This window comes from Dryobates pubescens, chromosome Z (assembly GCF_014839835.1).
Source record: "Dryobates pubescens isolate bDryPub1 chromosome Z, bDryPub1.pri, whole genome shotgun sequence".
Classification (NCBI taxonomy): Eukaryota; Metazoa; Chordata; class Aves; order Piciformes; family Picidae; genus Dryobates; species Dryobates pubescens.
In genome coordinates this window covers 118,653,466-118,666,507 of record NC_071657.1, presented here as the reverse complement: position 1 = coordinate 118,666,507, position 13,042 = coordinate 118,653,466, and the positions used below count along the sequence as shown (strand labels likewise).

Genomic DNA, 13,042 nt, shown 5'->3' with positions numbered 1-13,042 from the left:
AGACTTGCTTGGAATAGAAAAGGCCTTGGGAGGCCCAACCTCCTGCTCAAAGCAGGATCAACACTGAGGACGAAGGAGGTTGTTCAATGCTTTGTCCAGTCAGATCTTTGAGAACCTCCAAGGCTGAAGATGCTACAACCTCTTTGCATCTCTGTGCTTCTGTGTAATTATCCTTGGAGAGAAATGTTTTTCCTTACATCTATTTGGAACCTCTATTGACCTGACTGATAGAATCATAGAATCATTTGGATTGGAAGAGACCTATAAGGTCATCAAGTCCAACTATTAACCTGATGCTGCCAGGTCACCACTAAACCATATCTCTCAGCACTACATCTACATGGCTTCTAAACCCCTCCAGAGATGGGGGCTCCACAACTTCCCTAAGCAGCCTTTTCCAGAGTTTGACAACCCTTTGGGGGAATAAATTTAATATGTTCTAAATGTCACACATTCTTCTCTAAAGAAGGATATTTACAACCATTGTTTCTTGTTCTCCAACAGCACATCAGTAATGAACCTCTCTCCACGTTGATCACCTCTTAGTGCTATTAAAGCTATCCTCTGGACTAAACAAGTCATGTTCCCTTGGCTTCTCCTTGTAGAACGTGTCCCCACATTTTGCCATCACCTGCATGCTTGGTAAAGATCCTTAACAGGGATGGCTGTGGAATGGAATCCTGAGGAACTCTTCATGTAGCTGGCCTCCAAGTAAGGCATGATCCAAACAGACTGACCCATAATTCCCAGAAGTCATTCTTATGACTGCTTTCATGGGTTATCTGTCTCTGAGAGCTGATCTGAAAGCGTTTGAAACAAGTGGTGTTTAGAAAGATGTTCCCTCTCCTTTGACTGCAGAGGATGAGCAGCATGATCTTAAAATGATGGCTGCTGTAATCCATAGAAGGTGTTTCAACAGAAGATTTGTGAGTAAGCTCAAATTATTTTCCTTTGAGTCTCTACCACCACTGGACTTTGTGAAAGTTATTCCTGCAGCAGATGAGCTGCAACTATACACAAATGTAACAGAAGACTTAAACTAAGCTTTCTGCTGCTGCAGCAAAATATGTGTAGATAGTTTTAGTAGCCAGATAAATATATCTGTGTGTATTCAAATCAAATATTGAGGTATCCCTGTAATCCACTGTTGTTGTTTAACCCCAAAACTGGGCATCCAAGGCTCATGCAGATCCTAGTTGGCCTCCAAGCTGATGTAGTTCTCTGTGCAAAAGTGGTCCATTGAATGTATACTTAAGAATTAATTCCATAAAGGCAACAAACAATGGTAATTTTAAATCCATGAGGAATGTGCTATTCCTAATGCTGCTGTCTGTACCTGATGTCATTAGGAAAAGAAACTTTTTCACTTACCTTCACAGAACCACAGAACAATTGTAAGGGACCTTTCGGGATCATCTACTCTCACTTCTCTCCTTAAAGCAGGGGCACCCAGAGCAAGTTGCTCAGGGTTGTTGTCCAGGCAGGTTTGAAATCTCTCCAGAGCAGAATCCACAACCTGTCTGGGCAGCCTGGACCAGTGCTCCTGCACCTTCACAAGAAAGAAGTTCTTTGTTTAAATGGAACCATCTGTGCTTTAGTTTTTAGCTGTTGCCCTTTGTCCTGCTGTTGGGCATCACTGAAAAGATTCTGCCCCATCCTCTTCTCCTTGCCCTTTAGGTATTAGCACTGAGAATATCCCCTCTCAAGCTGTTCTTCTTGAGGCCAAACAGCCCCAGGTCTTTCATCCTTTCCTCCTCAGAGAGACACTCCAGTTCCCTCAGCATCTCTGTAGCCATTTGCTGGGCTCTTTCCAGCAGTTCCTTGTCTCTCTGGAACTGGAGAGCTCAGAGTGCTCAGTGGTCAGGACTCAGTGCTACAGATGTGGCCTCAATAGGTCAGAGTAGAGGGGAAGGAGATGCTGGCCACAGCCTTCTTAATGCACCCCAGGAGACAACTGACCTTCTTGAGCATGATAGCATGTCACTGGCTGATAGTGAATTTGTTGTTCCCCACCACTCCCAGTTCCTTTACCATAGAGCTGCTTTCCAGCAGGCCAACCCCTCACCTGTACCAGTGCAGGAGTTATTCCTCCTCAGGTGCAGGACCCTACAATTGCCCTTGTTGAACTTCATGTGGTTCACCTCTGCCCAACTCTCCAGCCTGCCCAGGTCACAGTGAAGGGCAGCAGAGCCTGAGAGGGTGCCAGCCACTTCTCTCACCATCAGCAAACTTTCTTGGCCATCACACCTGGCAGCAGCAGTAATACTCATTCCTAAATGCCTGTAAGACAGCACTTGGCAACTTGACATCTTCAAATGCCACTTTCAGGGGAAAAGTGCTTTAGGACATGGAGAACTAATTCCCATTGATACCCTAGGGAGAATGTGATTTATAACAGTGAAAGGAGTGAGACTGAAAAGGAAATTGTAAATAGGAATCATTGTGATGAGGCATCTTGTCATCAGTAGGAGATGTAAATATGGTTGTGCATTTCCATGTGCATCCCGAGACTGAGAACATTTGTATTAAAGATTCAATTACAATTACATGCAGATTAGATGCTTGGCTGAATAGCTGTAAGAACTTTGAATAGATTTGTCCTTTCCACAAAGGTTTTCATTTTCTTTGGCAGCTCTGAGTGTTAACAAATTAGAGATCAATGTTCTACTAGGGCAGCAAAGTGAAGTGAAGCAGATCTTGGGAGAAACTTTAGAGACATTGTAAGTTGCAGGTGACGGTATTAGTGGTGCCTGGAAAACAGAATGGGAAATGCAATAGAAAAGGTCAAAAAAATTCTCTTTTCCCCATTTTCTGCTGATATCTGAGTTAAATACTTTTCCACACCTTGAACCCTTCAACAAACGTTGTGAAATCAAACAAGTAATGTTGGAAGTGAATTGTCTTCTCACAGAACATTTGGTACAGTGCAACAGATGTTTCTCCTTTGTTCCCTTTGAGTTCCTTACAGCACTGCCTCTTTCTCTAGCTTCTTCACTGTTTTGGATACCTGCTTGCTTTTTTATCCTTTTGTCATGGCACAGGTGTCCAAAATCCTCCCTTCAGTCCCTAAAGGTCAAGTCATGTCAAAGGGACACTCTGGTCCAGAGCCAGTTTCTTGCAGGACCTAATGAGGAGATGAGGTTTCATAAAGGCTTGAGAGTAAAGAGCAGATACCAAAATTTAGCTTTGTCTTCCTTACTGTCCAGATGTTCTCTGTAGGATTAGTCCTAGATGAGTGATGAGCCAGCAGTGTTCTCAGGTGGCCAAGAAGGCCACCAGCATCCTGGACTGCATCAGGAATAGCATGGACAGCAGGAGTAAGGAAGTGATCATGCCCCTCTACTCTGGTGAGGCCATACCTTCGGTACTGGGTTCAGGTTTGGGTCTTTGCTCCAAGAAGGACCATCCCTGGAGGAGTTCAAGAAACATGTGGACATAGCACTTTGGGCTGTGGTGGTTATTAGGTCAGTGGCTGGACTTGATCTTAGAGGTCTGTTCCAATCAAAACAATTCTATGATTCTGTGATCTCTGGAGTAAAACTACAATTGCCTGAATAGTGCAGCTGGACCCAATGAAAAAAGTCATAATTTGTATTAAAAAGAACTTCTCTAACGATTCAAGCCACTGCCTGATCTGATGACATTTCAGAAGAAATTACTTCATTCATCTATCATTTTAATAACATTTGGGGTACAATAAAGATGCAGAGATAACTCGAGAATCTGTGTGACGTTACAAGCTTGATTCTCTGTAGCTCCTTCAAATCAATTTGGAGACAAATAGAGGTTTCTAATTGAAATAAAGATGCCATAAAAACATTCATATATTTATAAAGCCATAAGTTAGTATCATTTGCAACCATGATGCATGCATTAGGTAGTCCTGCTGTCTTTTTAATACTTACTCTTCCCCAACTCCTCTTTTTGCTCATTTCTTCCTCTTAGTGGCAGCTTCACAGATTGAGCATGACTGAATGTTTTAGTAGTGTTAATCTTGCTTTTTTTTCTTTATAATCCTCATGGTCTACTTCAGAGTCTGCATAACCATGTGTCCTGGTTTGAGGTAGAGCAGAACTAATTCTGGTCAGTAATTTGATTTCTCAGCTCAGGACCTGCGCTTGCTAAAGTCCAGGGCAGATTTGCACAGACAATGTCTGCTTCTAGCAGTGACAGTCCTGATGGGCAGAGTCACTGCCAAGGGCTGGGCTGCAGAAAGGCTCTTGCTTAGACTTGCCCTTCTGTATATCAAGGTTACTGCTACTTCTTGTGTCCCATGTTGGGATGAAGCAAGTCGGAAGTGGCACCTGTGAGGAGGAGTAGAGAGGGCAGATGCCCCTATGTTGTCCAACAAGGGATTCCATGCCATGGACATCATCTTCAGTGTAAAGCTGAGAGATCATCAGTGTCAGGCCTCTTCTTCAATGGCCAGTGTCCAAGGATGACTAGTCTGCATTCAATCCCAATCTGTGTGTTCCTGAATCCAGCTCCAGAATGTGCTTTCAGTCTGTCACCAAGTCCAGTTTGGGATTCCCTTGTGCCTGTCATAGAATCATAGAATCCACAAGGTTGGAAAAGACCTCAAAGATAAACAATTCCAACCTGTCACCCAAGACTTCATGACTACTAGACCAATGGCACCAAATGCCACATCCAATCCCCTCTTGAACACCTCCAGGGATGGTGACTCCACCACCTCCCTGGACAGCCCATTCCAATGGCTAACAACTCTCTCTGTGAAGATCTTTCTCCTCACCTTGAGCCTAAGCTTCCCCTGGTGCAGCTTGAGACTGTGTCCTCTTGTTCTGGTGCTGGTTGCCTGGGAGAAGAGACCAAATCCCTCCTGGCTACAACCACCCTTCAGGTAGTTGTAGAGAGCAATAAGGTCTCCCCTGAGCCTCCTCTTCTCCAGGCTAAACAACCCCAGCTCCCTCAGCCTCTCCTCATAGGGCTTGTGCTCGAGGCCTCTCCCCAGCCTCATTGCCCTTCTCTGGACACGTTCAAGGGTCTCAATATCCTTCTTAAATTGAGGGCCCCAGAAATGAGGGGCCCACTGATGCTGTCCACAGCATCGGTGGTGATACTGACATCATTGTCATCAGGGGGATTGGATTCCATATTGGTTTGTATCTTGTGTCTGTTTAGTTTTATTGTTATTATTTTCCCTAAAACTGGGTTAGTTTCTCTCCCAACCCATTAGTCTTGTTCCCTTCCTCTTCCCTTTAGGAAGGCAGAGGCATTCATAGAGAGCATCTGTCACCTGTTCAGTGGCCAGCCCAGCCCTAAGCCTTGATTCCAAGGTGTATGGTCTGGTGATGAAGCACCTTCCATGGTCCCGTTTGTACTCAGAACACACTCCTGCATGAGTTTCCTTTGCAGAAGTGCTGTGATGGGTCTTTGGACAGCAGTGGCTGTGCCAGACTTTGTTCCTATCAGAACAAAATGGGGACACTGTAATCTTGAGACTAAATTCAAAACTGTTAAATGACTCTATGGGCTCTTCCTACCTTCTGCTTTGGAAATTGTCTCTTTTAAAGCTGTGTGTCAACAGAATGAATAAACCAAAATGCTTCTTATCTGCAAATAGGTTTGCAAAAGATACTGAGAGAAAATGGCCAGAAGTTCAATTAAGGGATAAAAGAAAGTTTAACTTCAGCAGGAACAGATTAAATAGAGGTAAAGAAAACTTTCCAATTTGCCATTCAGGAAACACGATCGTCTTTGCCTGCTGATGCTTTGAGTCCTTCTGTGGGGCAGGATGACAAGGAAGAAAAAGGTCTTTAAATTAAAAAAATTCTCTCCTGATTCTCAGAGGTGCCAAACAGCCCCAGCTCTTCGTTCCTTTGCTGGGTGGAGCAGGCGCTGAGCTGCTCTGAAGTCAAGCTGTGCTCAGTTTTGTCTTTCACAGCACTAACTCGAAGCAAAGGCCAGATTTGTCTCTTTTGTATGGAAGTCAGATGTCTTTTTTTCTTTGTCAGATAAACTGTTAACTGCATAACTATTAAATTAAATTAAATTTTAAAAGCTTAAATAGGTTGCATGAATGTTACTCTCATATTGAATTTGGGGCTTAAAAGATAAATGTCAATGCTGAAAAGAAGTCGTGCTATGTCTCTGCAGCAAAACCAGCTTCAGCACATTTGTAACAAAGTAGTGCATTGTAGGTGATGTATCCTTAGTGAAATTAAATGAGGGCTCTCAAGTTCTCCTGCTTCTTTTGATAACCTTTTACCAGCTTGGATGACACAAGATCTTTCAGAACTTTCTCTGGCTCAAAACCTGAAGATTTTTCAGCAGAGAGTAAAAATGCACTTTCTGCTTTGAGGTCCCACATACAGACAAAATATCTGACCTTCTTCAGGTTCTGGAGGAATTTATTTTCTTACATAGACCTTTGAAATCAGAGCTGTCTAGCTAAATAATTCTTCTCCTATTCCTCCAGAATATGTTCTTTGAGAACCTCCTGCTCTTGCTTTTGTTCAGGGAAGATTATTACAGGGGCAGACATGATGAAAATACTTCTGGGAATGTTCAGATATCATTTTTATGTACCTGAATTAGAGCATTATTTATACTGATTATACCTCCCTGTATTTGTCAGGGAAATTAATTAGGTTCAAAATTAAAATTCGAGTCCTCTTTTCTTTAACACTTCTTTCTTTAAATTAAAATCCAAGTCCTCTCTGCAATGCCAGCATGTGCTCCTCTTTGTTGCCTTCTTTGAAGGTAGATCTTTAAAGGCACTTCTTCCTCAAGAACAATTAACCTTCATCTTTCTTTTTGAAAAATACTACTTGTCACTCAATTTTGGTGCAACCTATGTGGTATCTTTGGGCCATAGACACTCAAGGAAGTAACTTCGTATGTGGTGATCCTATTCAGGTCAATTAGATTCAAGTCATGTGTGAAATTAGTCACTTGATAAAACACTGAGTTTTTGCAGGTTTGAAAACAAAACTCTTCTGAATGGCTTACTGTCTGTGTGGAAACTAACACAAGGTTACCTATAACATTTATTAATAATTACAAATATTTGTATTTATCATATTTAAAATATTGAATATACAATTTAGCAACTACATTTTAAGAGTTTTCTGTAAAGAAGCTAAAATTTGGCAGTTTGGATGCTTTCTGGGTTTTGTCATTCCAGGGAGAACGTGTGTAAACTTGTCTTGCTCCAGTTCAAGAGCACAATTGAGATTCACCGAGTCACAGAATGGTTGAGGTTGGAAGTGACCTCTGGAGATCATTCACCCTTACCTCCCTGGGTCACCCAGAGAAGGTTGCCCAGCATCACAGTGTCCCAGTGGATTTTGAATTTCTCTAGAGGAGACTTCACAACCTCTCTGGGCAGCCCATTACAGTGCTCCAGCAACCTCACAGGAAAGGCTGTTAGTTAAGGCTAATGTTCTTTATGCGTGGAGAATGGTTTGTGGCTAATGATCACAAGAACCTTTTGTGCTCAGCAAGAGGTAGGTAAGGCATGACGTCTTGGAACCTTTAGCTGTTGCTGGCATTTTGTGTGTTGGAAAATTGAACTCTCACTTTTAGGTTATGACTACTGAGCTGTTCAAATCTGGAACAGCTGGGTTCATCCCTTCTGGCAGTCGTGGCAGTTTGGGACCAGGTTGTAATCATTGTATGTGCTGGAGGATGGGTCAGCATGAACCACCTGCGTGTTCTGCTCTTTATCCTACACATGTGTAGTTAATATTTGCCAGAGTCCTGAGCTGGATGAGTATTTGGTCTGGTCCGTGTAGGCAGTTGAGGAGATGGCAGCTAAGGAGCATGTACAGAAGTGGGTCAATTTCCTCCAGCTTTAGCCACTTTGAAGTCAATCACCTATTTTGATTTTGTTATTCAGGGCACCACTGAGTTGGCAGCAACAGAGTCATTCATGTAATTCTGAATACTCTGTGAGGTAAGTTGGATCTGCTAGCCAGCAACCTCTCTGGTTCTGGAGCACAGCTCAGGGATGAGTTTAGACTAGATACTTGATTTAGTCATCAAGAGCCAAATTTGCTGCTTTCTCTTGGTATCGAAGTCAAGAAACATGCCCATATCATGCAAGAACTCCGTAATACGTACAGAAAGAGCATCTTCTGCATAATCTGGGATGATATTTAATTGCCACAGCCCTGACACTTCTGTTCTTTCTTGGAATTTTGTAAGGTCTTTCATAACACACTTCCTGCACTTTCATGCTTTTTGCAATAAAAGGGTCTGTAAAGATCTACAGAAAATTATCTTTTGGTTAGACAGCAACACAGAAGACTTGAAAGAGAGAAAGATGTTGTGTAGCTCTGGAAGTGAAGACCATTTTATAATGCATGTGCCCAAGACCTAAACCAAAGAGATAAGAGAACTTGGCTGTGGTATTTTCTGCCATTTTAGTATCTTATTTAGTAAAAGAATCTTAAGAATATTACATAGAGGGTGTAGATATCTGGAATGTAATGGACATAGCTGAGCTTTGTATGTTCACGTCAGTGGTGTTTGATGCAGCATGGCAAGGTGATACTGCATTTCTGTTCCCTTCACTCTGTCTGCCTCATTCATGCACACTTTGAGGAGAAAATTGCTGGATTTGGAGTATCTGCTGGAACTGGGGAAGTTTCACAGGCCTGTAGCAGAGCTGATTTCTGATAATCTGCCACTGCTACTTACCTGAGAATGGTACTGTAGCTTTTTTCCTTCCCCTTTGTGTTGAACGTGGGGACTATATATGCAACATGAATTCATCCATGCATTTATCTGGAATCAGAGAAAGTTGGAAGGGGCCTTTCGTGGTCATCTAGTCCAACCCCCCTGCAGCCAGCAGAGACACTTTCAACCAGCCTTCTGGTGCAGTCTGCAGGACCATCTTCAACCAGAGCAGATTGCTCAGAGCCCCGAAAGAACCTGACCTGGAATTGTTCCAGGGATGGGGCATCTGCCACCTCTCTGAGCAGCCTGGGACAGGGTTTTACCATCTTCAAGGTAAAATGTTTCTACCTTCTTTCTAATCTAAATCTTCCTCTTTCAGTTTAAAGGCATCACCGCTTGCCCTGTCTCAACAAGCCCTGCCAAAGGTTTGCCACCCTAGGCTGGCTCACCTCTCAGCTTCAGTTAGACTTTCTCCTAGGGACTGAGGAAATTACTTATGTTAACAGGGCTATGTGACAGCATCATTTTTACCCTGTGTTTGGAGAAACAACCGCTTCATTCTTATCTTGGGGATTAGGGAGGACTTCTAACCTGAAACTCCATCTCAGGATTATAGAGAGTGTATCTCAAAAGGAGAACCTGAGTGAATTTCAAAGAAAGATCCGATCCAAGAAACACAGCACACTTTATCTGAGGTAACAAATGATTTCTTGATAGTGGGATTAAAACTTCTTGGCATATCTAGCAGCTCAGTTGGTCACTTGAACCGCAATTAAAAAGTAGAAACAAGTCGACTCAGAGTACTGTTTTTGTGTCAGAAATGCTCCTTCATGCTTGAAAATGATAAAAAATTGCAATCGATCCTTACAACTGTTGTGTTCATCTTTATTGATCAGGCAAAAGAAAGATAAATGGCAGCCCAAATAAGATTATAGTAAATGTTAGTGTGGTTGGGGACTGTCGGATGATAGAGAGCTATTCATCATCTCCAGCGGTGACCTGTCCACGCTCCCACCGCAGTCACTCTGCTGTCTAATCGCATACCTATTGATTTCATCTATGGCCAAGCAACCTGGATGTGGCTGTCATTGGGCAGCTGAGATTGCTAAATGCAAGGGGGTCACTGGGGTGAGGAGGATTTCATTTTCGTTTTCTTACCGGCCAACAATGATTTATGAAAAAATAAATGACCCCCAAGTCACATGTGTGGAAACCTTGATTCTAGGACAAAGGAATGATTAGGTCTGAATCTCAGAAGCAGGACTGCAGTAGACCACCATGCTCTTTGTGATCTGTACCTGACCTTTGACTGCAGTGGATGTTGCACAATTTGTTATAATTTGTGGTAAAATATGAGACTTGCAATACAATTTCCCCTGGGTCTGGAGGTGTTTGTTTGTTGTGTTTGGGGGTTTTTTGAGTGATTTCTTTACATTGTAAGATTATGATTCACAATGAAGAAGCTCATGAGATTCTCCAATGGGAAGGAAAAATGTTTCTTCTTTTATTTTTCTTGATAGCTCTGCCTCTTTTGGCATTTCCATCGAGTGTTTTTGCTGCAGTGGGCTATCATACCTGCATTCCTCATAATGTTGTTTGCTACAGATAAATCATGGAATTACAGAACTGTTGAGGTTGGAAGAGACCTTGGAGATTGCAAGTCCCCTAGAGCTTGAAATCCCACCACTACTGCTAAGTCACTATCACTAAACCATGTCCCTAAGTATTACATCCACATGTCTTTCAAGTCCTTCCAAGGATGGCGACTCCACCACATCTCTGGACAGCCTGTTCCAGGTCCTGACAACCCTTTCTCGGAAGAATTTTATGCTATTATCCAACCAGAACTTCCCATACCACAACTTCAGGCCGTTTCCTCTTTTCCTGAATGCTGCCCAGGATATCTTTACTAACCCAGTGATCATGGAGACTGTGTCATCTTCAGCTTTTACAAAAGTGATCTCTCCATTTCTCAGGAGTTTAGAATTTATTTTCCCCTAATAATGTAACAGTAGAAAGTAATAGGATGAGAGGAAGCAGCCTCAAGTTGCACCAGGGGAGGTTTACATTGGATGTTAGAAGAAACTTCTTCACTGGAAGGATTCTCAAACACTGGAACAGGCTCCCTAGGGAGGTGGTAGAATCCCTATACTTGGAGGTGTTTAAAAGACACAGAGATGTGGTGCTGAGGCACATGGTTTAGCACCAAACTTGATAGAATTAAGTAATAGTTGGACTTGATGATCTTAAAGGTCTTTTCCAACTAAACTGATTCTGTGATTCTGATTTAGGCATATTGCCTTTTCATACCTCAGTATCTTAAATAAATAAAAGTGTTTACCCAGAATGGAATTGGAACGATGCTTTCAATGTAGGGATGCTTTCTGTGGAATGACACTTTCCATGGGCTGCATTGTACAATCCAAGTACATCTGATGTTTCCAAGACGTGAAATAGTGCCATGGCATGAATAACTAAACCATAGTATAAGCAGGTAGGTTGTGAAAGTAAGGATTCAGAATAGTTTTTATGTCATCATGCAGTGTGTGAGTGCAAGAGTTTTGTTGCCATGTTAACGGTACTCCCTGTGATGCTGGATGATTCAAGAGCTTTGACGCTACAGAAGAGTTCTTGCAAGTGCCAACAAAACCTTTATACATCTCCACGACCTGTTTTTCCCACTATTCAGAGAAAAATGGTTTTAGGGAACTTTTGAACTGCTTTAACTTTTCTTTATTCCTCCAACTGTGAAGCCAGGTGCCTTGGTTATTGCATCTTATGTCCAACTGTGCTAAGGATATAAAGTCCTCTTGAAAAATACCAACTGTATATTATCTAGACATGAAGCATTACAACATTATAGTGATTTCTCTTTGAACATCCCACTGCGTCCCACTGAGAAACTTTACCAACTATTGCAAAGTTCTGTTGCTTGATGATTCAGTCTTGTCTCGCCTGCATTTTAGCAATTAGTGATTTGGTGAAACTGAGCAAAAGTCATTCCTGGGGTTAGGGGAGTGGAGAATATGTTGGGAAGCTGCCTGGTTTTAATAATTAAAATTAGCAAATGATTTGGGCACAAATTGGAACACAGGAAGTTCCATTTGAACATGAGGGAAACCTTTTTCTCTGAGGGTGCTGAAGCCCTGGAGCCAGCTACCCAGAGTGGTTGTGGAGTCTCCTTCTCTAGAGAGATTCCAAATGCACTTGGACATGGTCCTGGGCAACCTTGATGATCTCAAAGGTCTCTTTCGACCTCAACAGTTCTGTGATTCTGTGAATGCTCTGAGTGACCCTGCTTTAGCAGGCAGGTTGGACTAGGTGATCTCCGGAGGTCCCTTTCAACCCCCACCATGCTGAGGTTCTGTGATTGAAGCATCCAGGAAGTTTGGAATATTCAAACAACTCTATCAGAGGCATTATCAAGGCAAAGAACAAAAAGGAAGTCCAGCCATAGTTAATTTACTGTGCAGTGTGGTAGTTTGAGTTGAGTATCACCTGCACACTGGATGAGGATTGATGTGTAAGTAATACAAACAGGGATGTACAGAGAAAGATTCAATATTTTGATATTTTTTTCCTAATGGAGAAGCTTCAAAGGTTCCAGCAGCAGCTGATGCTAAATGCCCTTTGTCTCTTTACAGTTTCATCTCCATGAGCCATCTCTTTTGCATAACCTTCCAAAACCAGGGGGGCACACTTAAAAAACACCCCAAAAACTCTCAGAAACTTTGCAGAATACTTGATTTGAGGGTTAGGGTCTGGGGGATTTTGGAGCAACTTAAATTGATAAAATATCCACATTAAAATCATACAATTGTTTCAGTTGGAAACGACCTCTAAGGTCAGTGAGGCCGACCATCAACCTAACACCACCATGGCCATTCTTGAACATCTCCAGGGATGGTGACTCCACCATCTCCCTGGGCAGCCTGTTCCAGTGCCTGACCACTCTTTCAGGAAAGATTTTTTTTTTTCCTAATGTCAAACATAAACCTCTTCTCGCACAATCTGAGGCCATTTCCTCGTGTTCTATCACCTGATGCTGGGGAGAAGAGACCAAGGCCTACCTCACTCTAATCTCCTTTCAGGTAGTCATAGAGAGGAATGAGGTCTTCCTTCAGCCTTCTCTTCTCCAGACTAAACAATCCCGGTTCCCTCAGCCACATTCTCTTAACACCATTTATGATGAGGGTGATGAAACACCAGCCCAGTGGTGGTAGATACCCAATCCCTGGAAACATTCCAAGTCAGATTGGATGGGGCTCTGAGCAACCTGATCCACTTGAGGGTGTTCCTGCTCACTGTGAAGTGGTTGCACTAAATGGCCTTCACAGGTCCCTTCCAACCCAAACCTAATGTGTAATTCTGTGCTATTAGCATGCATATAAGTGATGTT

General features: G+C 42.6%; 1 protein-coding gene across 4 annotated transcripts in view; it reads left to right on the top strand.

Moving 5' to 3' along the window:
• CHCHD3 (coiled-coil-helix-coiled-coil-helix domain containing 3) overlaps nucleotides 1-13,042 on the top strand; it is a 190,935-nt gene that overhangs the window by 139,734 nt on the left and 38,159 nt on the right. The window lies entirely within an intron of this gene.